Source organism: Macaca mulatta, chromosome 12 (assembly GCF_049350105.2).
Source record: "Macaca mulatta isolate MMU2019108-1 chromosome 12, T2T-MMU8v2.0, whole genome shotgun sequence".
Lineage (NCBI taxonomy): Eukaryota > Metazoa > Chordata > Mammalia > Primates > Cercopithecidae > Macaca > Macaca mulatta.
Genome location: NC_133417.1, coordinates 137,764,260 through 137,776,500, shown reverse-complemented (window position 1 = coordinate 137,776,500; position 12,241 = coordinate 137,764,260).

The window sequence follows — 12,241 nt, the reverse complement described above, 5'->3', positions numbered from 1 at the left end:
TCAAAGCAGCCTAATTAGCGCCGTAATTGCCGCACTGGGGGTGGTGGGGTGGGAAGGGGCAGAGGCAGGCAGCCGCAGGAGTGGTGCAGAAAGGGAGGCGGGAGATGAAAGGCCCACAGTGGCCCAGTTCCGAGAGGACAGGCCCTAGCAGCTTCTGACGCTCTCCCAGACCTCCTGGCCCTGCACGGTGCCCGCTCCGCCTGTCCGACATTGTTCCGTGACCCTGATCTGGCAGTGGAGATTCTTCTGGAGTCCTCTGGAGTCTCATGGGCAGGATCACGCAGCTCTTCTGGGATCGAGTTACCACCTGGGGTAGGGTAGTGCCCGTCTGCGCTGCCCAGGCACCCCAATTCATGTGAGGTGAACTGGTGAGAATATTCATCAGCAAATGCTATGACCCAGGGCTCTTTCCGCCTGGAGAGCCAGCTGTTCCACAGTCACCAGCACACCATGCTAAGGACCCCTTTCCCCAGTTACCACCGCACCTCACCGTGACAATACCTCTGCTTTGGGAATGCCCTGAAAATACTGTCTGCGGATGATTCTGGTGAGTGAATTTGGTGACGTTGGAAAGGACTCTGTTTACCAGAGTATCTATCCATCTATCCATCTTTTTATCAATGACCTCCAAAATCTTGGCAGACAGGGCATCAGCTCAACACAGCTTGAATTTTAGCATACACAGAGAAAGCATCCAAAGGAAGATCGCCTATGGTTCCCAGTAAGAGCCATCAAGGCAGGGGACCCAGGAACAGAGAAGGTGGTTGGGAAATCCTCACAGGCCTCTGGATGGAGAGGCCACAGCTTTGACAGAGCTTCTGCCCTGCAGGTTACCGCATCCAAGCTGAGGGGATAAGCAGATGGAGCCAGCCCCGCAGGCAGCTCTATGGACACTTCCCCTGGGGAATCCCTCCAGGAAGGTATGTCCTGCCCATTCTTGCCGAGTCATGCAGGCCAGGCCACAGCAAGCCCACACAGAGTCCCTGGGCCTCCCTCCTGACTCTGGTCTTCAGGTGGGAGGCAGGGTGAGAATCCAGCCACTGCCAAAGAAAACGGAGGGACATTTCGGCGTGGACCGTACTGCTCAACCCCGTTCTGCTGTTCTCTGGTTCCTGTGCCCACAGCTGGGTCCCGAGCCCTCTCCTCTCTTCTGTATGGATCCACCCCCAAGTCTGGCTCAATTTTGTCCACTCCCACAGGTCACCTCTTAGAAAGCACATCAAAATCCCACCTCATAAAATTACTTTGTTTATTATTAAGTGTGCACTCACTCCCTGTCTGCTTCCTCCATTGGAATGTGATGGAGAGACTTCCAGGCCTCTATCCCGCAGTCTTGTTCTCTGTAACACAACCCTCTTCTATTTTCTTTATTTTTTTGTCTTTACATTTGAGGCAAGGTCTCACTCTGTCACCCAGGCTGGAGTGCAGTGGCACAAATCACGGCTCACTGCAGCCTCGACTTCCTGGGCTCAAGTGATCCTCCTGCCTCAGCCACCTGAGTAGCTGGGACCATAGGCATACACCACTACGCCGGCTAATTTTTAAATTTTTTGTAGAGGCAGCGTCTCCCTGTATTCCCCGGGCTGGTCTGGAACTCCAGGGTTCAAGTGATCTGCCCACCTCAGCCTCCCACGGTGCTGGGATTACAGGCATGAGCCACTGCACCTGGCCCCGGACTTCGTATTTTCTTTATTTATTCCTGTGTTGCAGGATGTTGAAGGGGGTTCTTGGCTGTTATAAGGGGCTCAGTCTCCCATAGTCTAGTTAAGAGGGTACCAGCAGTTGGCCCCAGACCTCCTGCCAGTGAGCAGCTCGATGCCAGGGACCTGCCGAAATGTATGCCATCCTCTATGGCTCCTTCCCCGAGTGAATAGGAAAACAGGACAGGGGCGAGGGGCCTTGGTGGAGCACAGCAGCCTCCCTTGCTTCCCCAGCCAAGCTGGAAAGGACAGGTGAGGTCTCAGGAGGAATCATGGAATTTGAATTCCTTGATCAGGAATCGAGGAAGCTGGTAAGAGGGAGAGGCTCGCATTTCAGTTCCCAGTTGGAGGGCAGGGCTTGTTTGTTGGGCTCCGTGCTGGCCCAGCATCTCATGCATGTGCTAAATGAATGAAAGATCAGCCCTGAAGACCAGATGTGGTGGCTCATGCTTGTAATCGCAGCACTCTGGGAGGCTGAAGCAGGCGGATCACTTGACGTCAGGAGTTTGAGACCGGCCCGGCCAACATGGTGAAACCCCATCTCTACTAAAAATATAAAAATTAACTGATGTGGTGGTGGGCGCCTATAACCCCAGCTACTTGGGAGGCTGAGGCATGAGAATTGCTTGAACCCAGGAGGCAGAGGTTGCAGTGAGCCGAGATTGCACCACGGCACTCCAGCCTGGGCAACAGGGGAAGACTCCGTATCAAAAAAAAAAAAAAAAAATCAGCGTTGGCCCCTCCCCTGCTCCAGGGCTACATCTCTTGCCTCCTGGCACTTCTATCTTAACCTGCCCAAAGCAGTGCTGGGATCTCCCCTCCCCTGCCAGCTCCCTGTCCATGCTCTGCTGCCCTTGCTCTCACGGCCGCACCTGGCCTGTCCAGTCCCGGTTGCCCTCCTCTGGTAGGCCCAGCAGTTCCTCTTCCTTCAAGTTTGGGTCAGGCAAAGAGAAGCAACATTTTCTGAGGGGAACTTAAGGCAGCTATTTCCAGATACAGGGAGAGAATGTGGCTCAGAGAGGTGCAGAGCTCGCCCCCACCCCTGCTGTCCCAGGCTCTCCCTCTTTCTTCTCCTTTTGGGCGGAGCCTGGTGACTGTCCAGGTTGCAGGAAGGATGCAAAGGTGACCAGGAAAGCCCCTAGTTCTCCTCTTTCTCCCTCACTGCCTCCACTCCAGGCTTCCATATCTCTTCCCTGGGAGGAGAGAGGTCCTGTCTGTCACTTGCAGGCCCTCTCTCTACCCCTGGGTGTCCTCCGAGGTCATAGCTGCTCCATCTCCATCCTTCCCACAGGCAGAGGCAAGCCTTGGTCTCAACCTTCCCATTTCAAGAAGAGACAGGGAAAGAACTTTGGACCTTGTCACTGTTATCTCTGGAAAACCCCAGCAGGCTCCTGTCAGGAGGTTCCAGTGGACTCAGGTGATACAAGTCAGTCCCACAGCCTCCTCAGAGGAGGAATGAAGGTGGGAAGGGCTGGGCCTCTGGAAATGGAAAGGAGAGAGCCGGCACCTGGAAGGGCACCTGCCGGCACCTGGAAGGGCACCTGCCTGTGATGCAGTATCTCTGCAGTTGTCCTTTGGGGAAGGGCCTTCCTCTTCCAAGCCCCTGAAGACCCCCCATGTCATGGAGGTGCTTGTCCTTCCCTCCTTCCCAAACTCCCCTGGCCTCCTAGTCCTCTCCAATGAAGTGGACAAAAGCATAGTAGGAGCCTGGGCCACATGGTGAAACCCCATCTCTACAAAAAAAAAAAAAAAAAAAGAAAGAAAAAAATACAAACATTAGCTGGGCATGTTCACATGCACCTGTGGTCCCAGCTACTTCGGAGGCTGAGGTGGGAGGATCACTTGAGCCTGGGAGGTAGAGGTTGCAGTGAGCCAAGAATGTGCCACTGCACTGCAACATGGGAGACAGAGCAAGACATTGTCTCAAGAAAAAAAATAAATAAATAAAAAAGGCAGAGTGGGAGCAGCAGCTGAGCAGGCTGCCTTTGGGGCTCTATCCCTAGATGGGAGGGTGGGACCTGCAGCTAGGCCAGCTCTGCTGACCACAGTGCGGCTGCCCTATGAAGGTGCGAGGGGAGGTTGAGTTAGGCTCTTCTTGGCATGAGACCACAATTCAGAGCTTGGCATGGAGATTCAATTGCACCTCCATGTGACTTTGGGTGAATCTCTTCCTGTTATGGGCGGAATCATGTCCCTAAAAAGATATGTGGAAGTTCAACCAGTACTTCAGACTATGACCTTATTCAGAAATAGGGTTGCTGCTGTAGTAGTCAGTTAATAATGAGGTCACAATGGAGTTGGGTGGGCCCTTCATCCAATATGGCTGGTGTCCTTACAAGAAGACACAGAGACAGAGACACACAAGTGAATGTCATGTGACAAGAGAGGCGGAGGCTGGAGAGATGCAATTCAAGCTGGGGAATGCCAAGGACAGCTAGCAATAACTGGAGCTATGACAAGGGCATGGGACAGGTTCTCCTGGAGAGCCTTCAAGAGAGCAGGGCCCCACTGACCCCTTGTTTAGACTTCTAGCCTCCAAAACTGTGAAAGAATAAATTTCTGTCGTCTGAAGCCACCTGGTTTGTGGTAACCTGTAACAGCAGCCCTCGGAAACTAATATACTTCTCCTCTGTCAACCTCATGTCCTCATCTGGGAAATGGGCCAGTAATCCCCGTCTTGTTGGCGGGGATTTAAGGAGCTGACACAGTTAGGCCTCCTGCAAAGGGCTGCCAGGGATTGTGGTCATTGCTCTAGATCAGCTCTTTGTAAATGTGACGGAATAGATAAATGCTGTTTCCCTGCATGAATAGAGGGCAGGGAGGGCCTGAGCTTGGGAACAGCAAGGGAGCTTGATGTGAAACTGCAGAGAATGATGTGAAACTGCAGAAGGGGGAGGGGCTCCCCAGGTTGTGTGTGGCCTGGGCCCCAGCTTGTCTGAGTAGGGGCTCACTTCACCCCATGGGGCCTTCCTCATGGATTGCCTGTCTCTTTTAGCTTTTCAGCTTTGCTTTCTGTTCTGACCTTCCCTATCCCTCATGGGCTGAACTTGACTTTTTTTTTTTTTTGAGACGAGTTGTTGCTATATTGCCCATGCTGGTCTTGAACTCCTGGGTTCAAGCAATCCTCCTGCTTCAGCCTCCCAAAGTGTTGGAATTACAGGCACGAGCCACCATGCTTGGCCTGTATTTGACTTTAAGAGGGCTCTGAAGAGGCAGAGGTGCTGTCTAGCCCAGGAGGGAGCTCTGCTGAAGCTGGGACGCCTGCAGGCTCTGTGGGTCTCTGACAATGGAGTGACCCTGGAATCTGTATCCAGGGCTTTCTGCAGTAGGTGAGACCCGTGGCCTCCCCGGTCTCTTCTCACCCAATATTTTGGGCATGGACACATCCAGACCACCACCGATGCCACTGAAGACCACTGTTCAATCCTGTGATGAAAGAATGCAAACCATTTCACAATTTTATTTGTTTCCTCTCTCGTTCTTTTTTTTTGTTTTGTTTTTTTGTCTTTTTTCTTGTGATCTCCTTAAGTTTTCTTTCCTTTCTTTCAATCTGGCTGATGGCTGTGTTTCTTTGAAATCTGCTAATTTAACACCTTCAATTTCTATGCTACTATTAACATTCTCCCCTCCTCCTACATAGTAGAGTCTCCCTGATCAATATTTCCCATTGCTGTTGCTTTCAAATCTTTTTGTTAACTTAGATGATTTTTATTTGAGATGGAGTTTCACCCTTGTCACCCAGGCTGGAGTGCAGTGGTATGATCTGAGCTCACTGCAAACTCTGCCTCCCAGTTTCAAGGGATTCTCGTGCCTCAGCCTCCCGAGTAGCTGGGACTCCTGTGTAGCCACCATGCCTGGCTAATTTTGTATTTTTAGTAGAGACGGGGTTTCACCATGTTGGCCAGACTGGTCTCAAATTCCTGACCTCAAGTGATCCGCCTGCCTCAGCCACCCAAAGTGCTGGGATTACAGGCATGAGCCACTGCGCCCGGCCTTAGATGATCTTTTTAGAAAGCACCATCTCTCTGATGCAAAGACGTTTCCTGGAGTCATGGGGTTCTCTTCATGGTTACTTCCAGTCATTTACTGCTGCCAACATAAACTCAAATTAGATTTAATAAGTCATATTAAAATTTTCAATAGGATCCCTCCTTACAGCAAATTTCTAGCAATCTATCTCTCCAAGCTTTTATCTGCATCAATGCAAAAATAAATTTTGGGAAATGGTGGTTATTTATTAATGATGGCTTAATTTCTGAAATGGAGATTTATTTTATTGTGTTTTGCTTTTTACTTTCTTCTGTGTGCTTTCCTGTGTTATTTGAATTCTTTAAAATCAGCAGGTAGCATTTATACAAATACGAAACATCAAGAGTAAAAAAAAAAAAAAGGACAGGCATCAAGTAGAAATCTTATCAATGAGACAGAGTTTATTGATATAATATTTCACCGAGTAAATATTCATTAATGTCAAAAGCTGGTTGAGTAAAGGGAATTTCATGTAGTTCGATGTATTACAATGTATCAAACCTTCACAATAACTGTTTGAGGCAGGCGTTGTCAGACCCATTTTACAGATGAGGCCACTGAGGCTCAGAGAAGTTGATTGACGTAGCTGAGACCACACTGGTAGGAACTGGAGAAAAGAACTGGAGTAGGCTGTTCTGCCTACTGCCAGAGGTCACACCCTCAACCTCTGCCCAGCCCTGCCTCGGGAGTCCACAGGTGCCTTCTGACTGCTAACCCTGCAGGTGTTTGCTGAGGTATCCACATAAAGGTTGAAGATTCTTGAAATGGATGAAAGGGTTGGGGCCGAGGCCTTGTCTCCTCTTGCGGGGGAGTCAGCTGTGTGAGGCAGGAGTGGGTGAGGCAGAACAGCTGAGAAGACACCTAGGCGTGGGGTTGGGGCCTGCAGATGATGGGAGACCAGGGACCTAAAGGGGAGAGGAGGAGGAGAAACCAGAGACACGGGTGCCACCAAAGTTCCTCCAGTGTCCCTTCTGCATCTATCTGGCAACCTCCTCAGAGCCCCTGAGGTTGGGGAGGCCTCATGGGGGTGCTCCAGCTACTCTCTCCTGTGTCCAGCCAGCAGGCAGGGAGCAGGAAGGGGTGGGTGCCTAGGTCAGGGGGCCCTCTGTAAGGCCTCACTTACCCTCCTGCTGGGCATGTCCGGCCCCCTGCCCAGAGCTCCAAGCCTCATCACTCAGGGCCAGGTGGAGGCCATGTAGGGTGCAGGGAGAGCTTACAAAGCCAATAAATCCCCCGAGGCAATTACAGCGGTGAGCGAGGCATAAACAAGGCGCTTTGCCTGCCGCAGCCACCCCTCCCCTGTACACACGTGCGCATGCACACACACAGGAACACGCACACACACATACACGCACACACATGCTGGAGCCAGCCTATTTGCAGGGTAATGGCTTTGCGACAGCAGAAATTATCTGCAGCATTAGAGGCAGCCTGGCCAGGCAGGGCAAGCTGGGGGCAGGGCCTCAGGATGGACCCGGGGGATACTAAGGGAGGAAGCAGGTGCTTCCAGACCCGCAGGCGAGGGTCTGGGCCCCTGGAAACACTGCAGGGCTTGGGGGAGTGGGTGCCGGCTGCAAAGGGCTTGGTGAGGGCCAGGACAAGTGGTGAGTCCCTGCCCACCCCTGCCCACAGCTCTTTCCCTTTCTACTTCCAAGGCCTGTAAGTGGGCAGATAACTGGGAGCAGCAGTGACTCAGGACCTGAAATCACAGCTGAGCAGCCACTGGCTCCTGTCCTGGCCTGAAAGCCATGTCCTTTTCCCTAGCCCCAGGGAGCCACACTTGGTAGCCTAGGGAGAGGGGCATGGGGTGATTAAGGAATGAAAGGGAGCCCCAGAAAGGAGAATGCGTGTTGTGGGTGTGGTGATGGGGATGGCAGGGTTTGCATTAGCTGATTGTTTCCCTCCGTGACTGTCATGGGAATTAGGGCTGGGCTGCCCGGCAGTGCTGGGGAGGAGGGGGCTCTGGAGGGAGCACCTCCTCCTTCCCCAGGTCAGGAAACTGAAAAGAGCCACCACCTGGATCTTCAGAAAAGACTTCTGGCTGCCCGTTTTAGGCCAAGGACAGAGAGGGCTAATCTCCCCCTATACCCCTTTAGCAAGCTAGCATTGGTAGGGGCAGCAAAACCCAAGTAAAGAGAGTGGGGCAAGCTGGACTCCCAGGCCTATGGGACTTTGAGGTTTTCAGTGATGTCGGGGTGGGAACAGTCCCAGGGGTCCTTAGCATCCTGCCCCAGGGCTTGGCTAGACCTGGCATCTGCGGTGGGGGTGCTCGCTGGTGAATCATGCCTGTCAGCCTGACAATAAAGCTGGGCTCTGTGACTCTGGCAGCAACGGAGCATCCTGCCCACCTGCGGGCACACCCAGATTGCATTTGCTGAAATAAATTGCTGGAGAAAATAAATCCTGCACACATGATTAATGGGAGGCAGGGAGGCAGGCAGGCAGCATGAGGAGCCACTGGGGACAGAGTGACAGTTGGGCACAAAGCCAGCACAGCCACGGGGCCTCCGGGAAATGGCTGTAGCAACTGTATGGCTACCAGGGTCACTGTGGTCCCTGCCACTGCCACTGCACAGGGAACCTGACCATGCAGGCTGACAAGGCCCCTAGGGACTCAGGCCAGCTCCCAGCTTGACTCTGCGTCACTGCAGGTGGTGTGGAGGGGCCGATCCTGGGCTTGCTACTGTGACCTGGGCCAGACCATGCCTCCTGGGGATTGGAGACCCCACGGACCAGAGCAGGGAAGAAATCAAGCCAGTATGTTGGGAGGAGGGGTGGGGGTGAGGGGTAAGGACTTCCCAGCTGGCCAGCTGTGAGTTCTTGAGCAAATTACCTCCTGTCTCCTCATCTACTCAGTGGAGCTAATACCAGGGCCTTCCTCAGAAGGTTGTTGAGGGGCTCAGCTTAGGCCACCCAGTCAAAGCATCTGCTAGGGTGCTGGGCACACAGGGGGCTGTCCCAGATGACAAAGGTGTGCTTAGCATCTATGACATGCCCATGCTGCGCTGAGGACTGGGGCACAGTCTCCGCCCTCATGGAGCTTATAGCCTGGTGGTAGGCAAATGGTAAAGAAGTAATAATAGTAAGGACTGGCTCGCACCTGTAATCCCAGCACTTTGGGAGGCCAAGGCGGGCGGATCATGAGGTCAGGAGATAAAGACCATCCTGGCTAACATGGTGAAACCCCTTCTCTACTAAAAACACAAAAAAATTAGCCGGGTGTGGTGGTGGGTGCCTGTAGCCCCAGCTACTCAGGAAGCTGAGGCAGGAGAATGGCAGGAAGCTGAGGCAGGAGAATGGTGTGAACCTGGGAGGCAGAGCTTGCAGTGAACCGAGTTCACGCCACTGCACTCCAGCCGGGGCGACAGAGTGAGACTCCGTCTCAAAAAAAAAAAAAAAAGCAAAACAAAAAAACCACCCGAAAAAAAAATTAGCGAGGACTATGTAAGTCATCTCAAATGCACATGGCGCTGTACTGGAGAAGCCTTGAGTGCTGGGGATGGGGTGAAGAGGCTTGCTTACACTCTGGAGGTCAAGGCAGGCTTCCTGGAGGAGAGGGCACTGAACACAAGTGAATTTATGGCAAAAATCCAACAGTTTGATTTTGGTGAGTCTGTTAAGAAACAGTCTCATTCACTGCTTTTGGGAGAGTCATAATGAGAATTGACAATGCCTACACAAATACCTACCCACAGTACACACACTCTTATTCTCCTTTGAATTTTTACTTTCTCTTAAATGAGACAGGGTCTCATTCTGCCACCTAGGCTGGAGTGCAATAGTGTGGCCACGGCTCACTGTAACCTGGACTCCTGGGCTCAAGTGATCCTCCTGCCTCAGCCTCCTGAGTATCTGGGACCACAGGCGTTTGCTGCCATACCCAGCTAATTTTTTAAGTTTTTTATAGAGAAGAGGTCTAGCTGTGTCGCTCAGGCTGGTCTTGAACTCCTGAGTTCAACAATCCTCATGGCTTGGCCTCCCAAAGTGTCAAGCCATCATGCCTGGTCTCACGCATTCTTAATCTTTAGTACTCCCACTTCAGAGCATTTTATCCTACAGATATGTGCAGAAACACAGTTATAAAATGACAGATGTAGAAAGATGTTCACTGCAACATTGTTAGAAAGCGCAAAAAAGAAAAGTAGCAACAGGTAGTGATGGAGGAAGGACTGAGTTGAATAAACTATGTACAAGACTGGGAATGGTGACTCATGCCTGTCATCCCAGCCTTTTGGGAGGCTGAAGTGGGAACTGCTTGAGGCCAGGAGTTTTGAGACCAGCCTGGGCAACATGGCAAGATCCCCGTATCTGCAAAAAAAAAAAAAAAAATTTTTTTTTTTTTTAATTAGCTAGGCATTGGCTGTCTGCGGTGGCTCATGCCTGTAATCCCAGAAATTTGGGAGGCTGAGGCAGGTGGATCACTTGAGGTCAGGAATTCGAGACTAGCCTGGCCAACATGGTGAAACCCCATGTCTACTAAAAATACAAAAATTAGCCAGGTGTGGTGGTGCATGCCTGTAATCCCAGCTACTCAGGAGGCAGTGGCACCAGAATTGCTTGAACCCAGGAGGCGGAGGTTGCAGTAAGCTGAGATGGTGCCACTGCACTCCAGCCTGGGTGAAAGAGGAAGACTCTGTCTCAAAAATAAAAATAAAAATAAATAAATAAATTGGCTGGGCATCGTGGCATGTAGCTGTACTCTATGTACTCATGAGGCTGAAGTGGGAGTATCACTTGAACCCAGGAATTTGAAGTTGAAATGAGTTATGATTGTACCACTGCACTTTAGTCTGGGTGACAGAGAAAGATGAAATATTACATAGCTGTGAAAAAGGAATAAGGAATGTATTGCTGTGGAAAGAATGTCAAGATAGATTAAGTGAAAACAAAATGAGGAACAGTGTACACGGCATTCTACTTTTTGTGTGAGAAAGGACAAAAAGAAAAGCACACATTTTAATTTGTTTTAGACTACACACAGAATTAAAGTAGCCCCCTGGGGTTATGGGGTAGAAGAGGAAACCAGGTGCATGGGAATGAGAGTGGCACTTTGAATTGCTTCGATTTTTCAATCATATGGGTGTATTATCTACAGAAAAAAAATTGTAAAGATATTTCAGGGGCTTTGTTTATTTCTGGAGGGCAAAGGGCACATGACTGGAGGGGCGGGGGCAGGGAGCTGGTTCAGGGATAAACACAGTGACTCCAGGCCTTACCTCAACCTGGGGTGGCCTGGCAGTGCCGAAGGAATATCAAAGTATCAAAGTGCCAGATGAGTCCAAACAAACCATGTCTGGGAACCTTCAGGAAGCGATGGAGGCTCAGAGAGAAGAGGGTGTGCAGCAGGTGTGGCCCTGCTGGGCCCCAGACTTGGCCCTCTGCCCACACTAAGGTGGAGGACTCAGAGGGTGGGGACTGAGGGAGTGACCAGAAAAGCTGACCGTGGATGGAGTTGCAGTGGCACTGGGGCGCGAGTCTCTGGTGGGACACCTGTCACTTACCTAGTGTGGCTGTGGGGGTGTGTGTGAGCTGGTGGGGGGGGCAGGGGTCTGTGGTCAGGGCAAGAAGCCCTGGGAGGTCGGGAGAGATAAACGGTCACCTTGTGATCGCTGATTCTGAGCCGCGAGGCCTGAGGCCCAAAGACCTTCCCCACCTCTACCCTGAGGAAGTCCCTCCTCCCCACCTGCCAGGCTGGAGGGTCCCAGGGCCCACCTGGGTAAGCAGGTGTGGCGGTGCCTCCTGGTGGCGCTCAGTGAGAGTCACAGGCCTTGAAGGACTAGGAAGCCCTGGGCAGCCCTGGGCCAAATTCCAGGACCTCACAAGGGCTGAGAGCTAAACAAAACCAAGGGGTCGAAGCCGGGAGATTTAGGGGGAGACCTTGGGGCAGGTGAGGGAAGATCTCAGTGGCTGTGGATGCCGCAGTACCCATCTCCCCATGACAAGCCCAACCTTCCTCCCTCAGCTTACCCAGCAGGACACAGCCTCTCTGCCTCGGAGTATTCTGGGGCTCAGGGAGGTGAGCCTTCTGCTTTTCCCGACTCCCCATGATCTTTCCACTCTGCCCCCCTCCTTCTCCAAAGTTGCCTTTCCTGTTTCCATATCACCCCCTCCCTGTTCAAGCTGCCCGCCAGGCAGCTTTGCCCACATGTGCAATCCCAAGTGAGCTGCAGCCTCCTCACTCAACAGTTACTAAGCAATTCACGGGGGCAACAGCACAGCGGGACACCGGGCGGGGGCCATCTGCAGCGGGCAGCTCCGAGAGCTGAGCAGGGCAGGGGCTAGGGCTGCAGGGGAAGGGGGTCCTGATGAGGAGGGGCTAGGGCTGCAGGGGAAGGGGGTCCTCTACTCCCAAGCACATGGGGCCCTAGGCCTGGTTTTGGGGGTCTCCCTCACCTGACAGCTGTGCCTGAGTATCTCCACCCTGGGAGGCTCCCAGTCCTTCCCCCATTTGTGTGGACATGTGGGGAGACACTGGCTGGGGATGGCTGTCCTGTCACAGTGGCTCAGGCCAA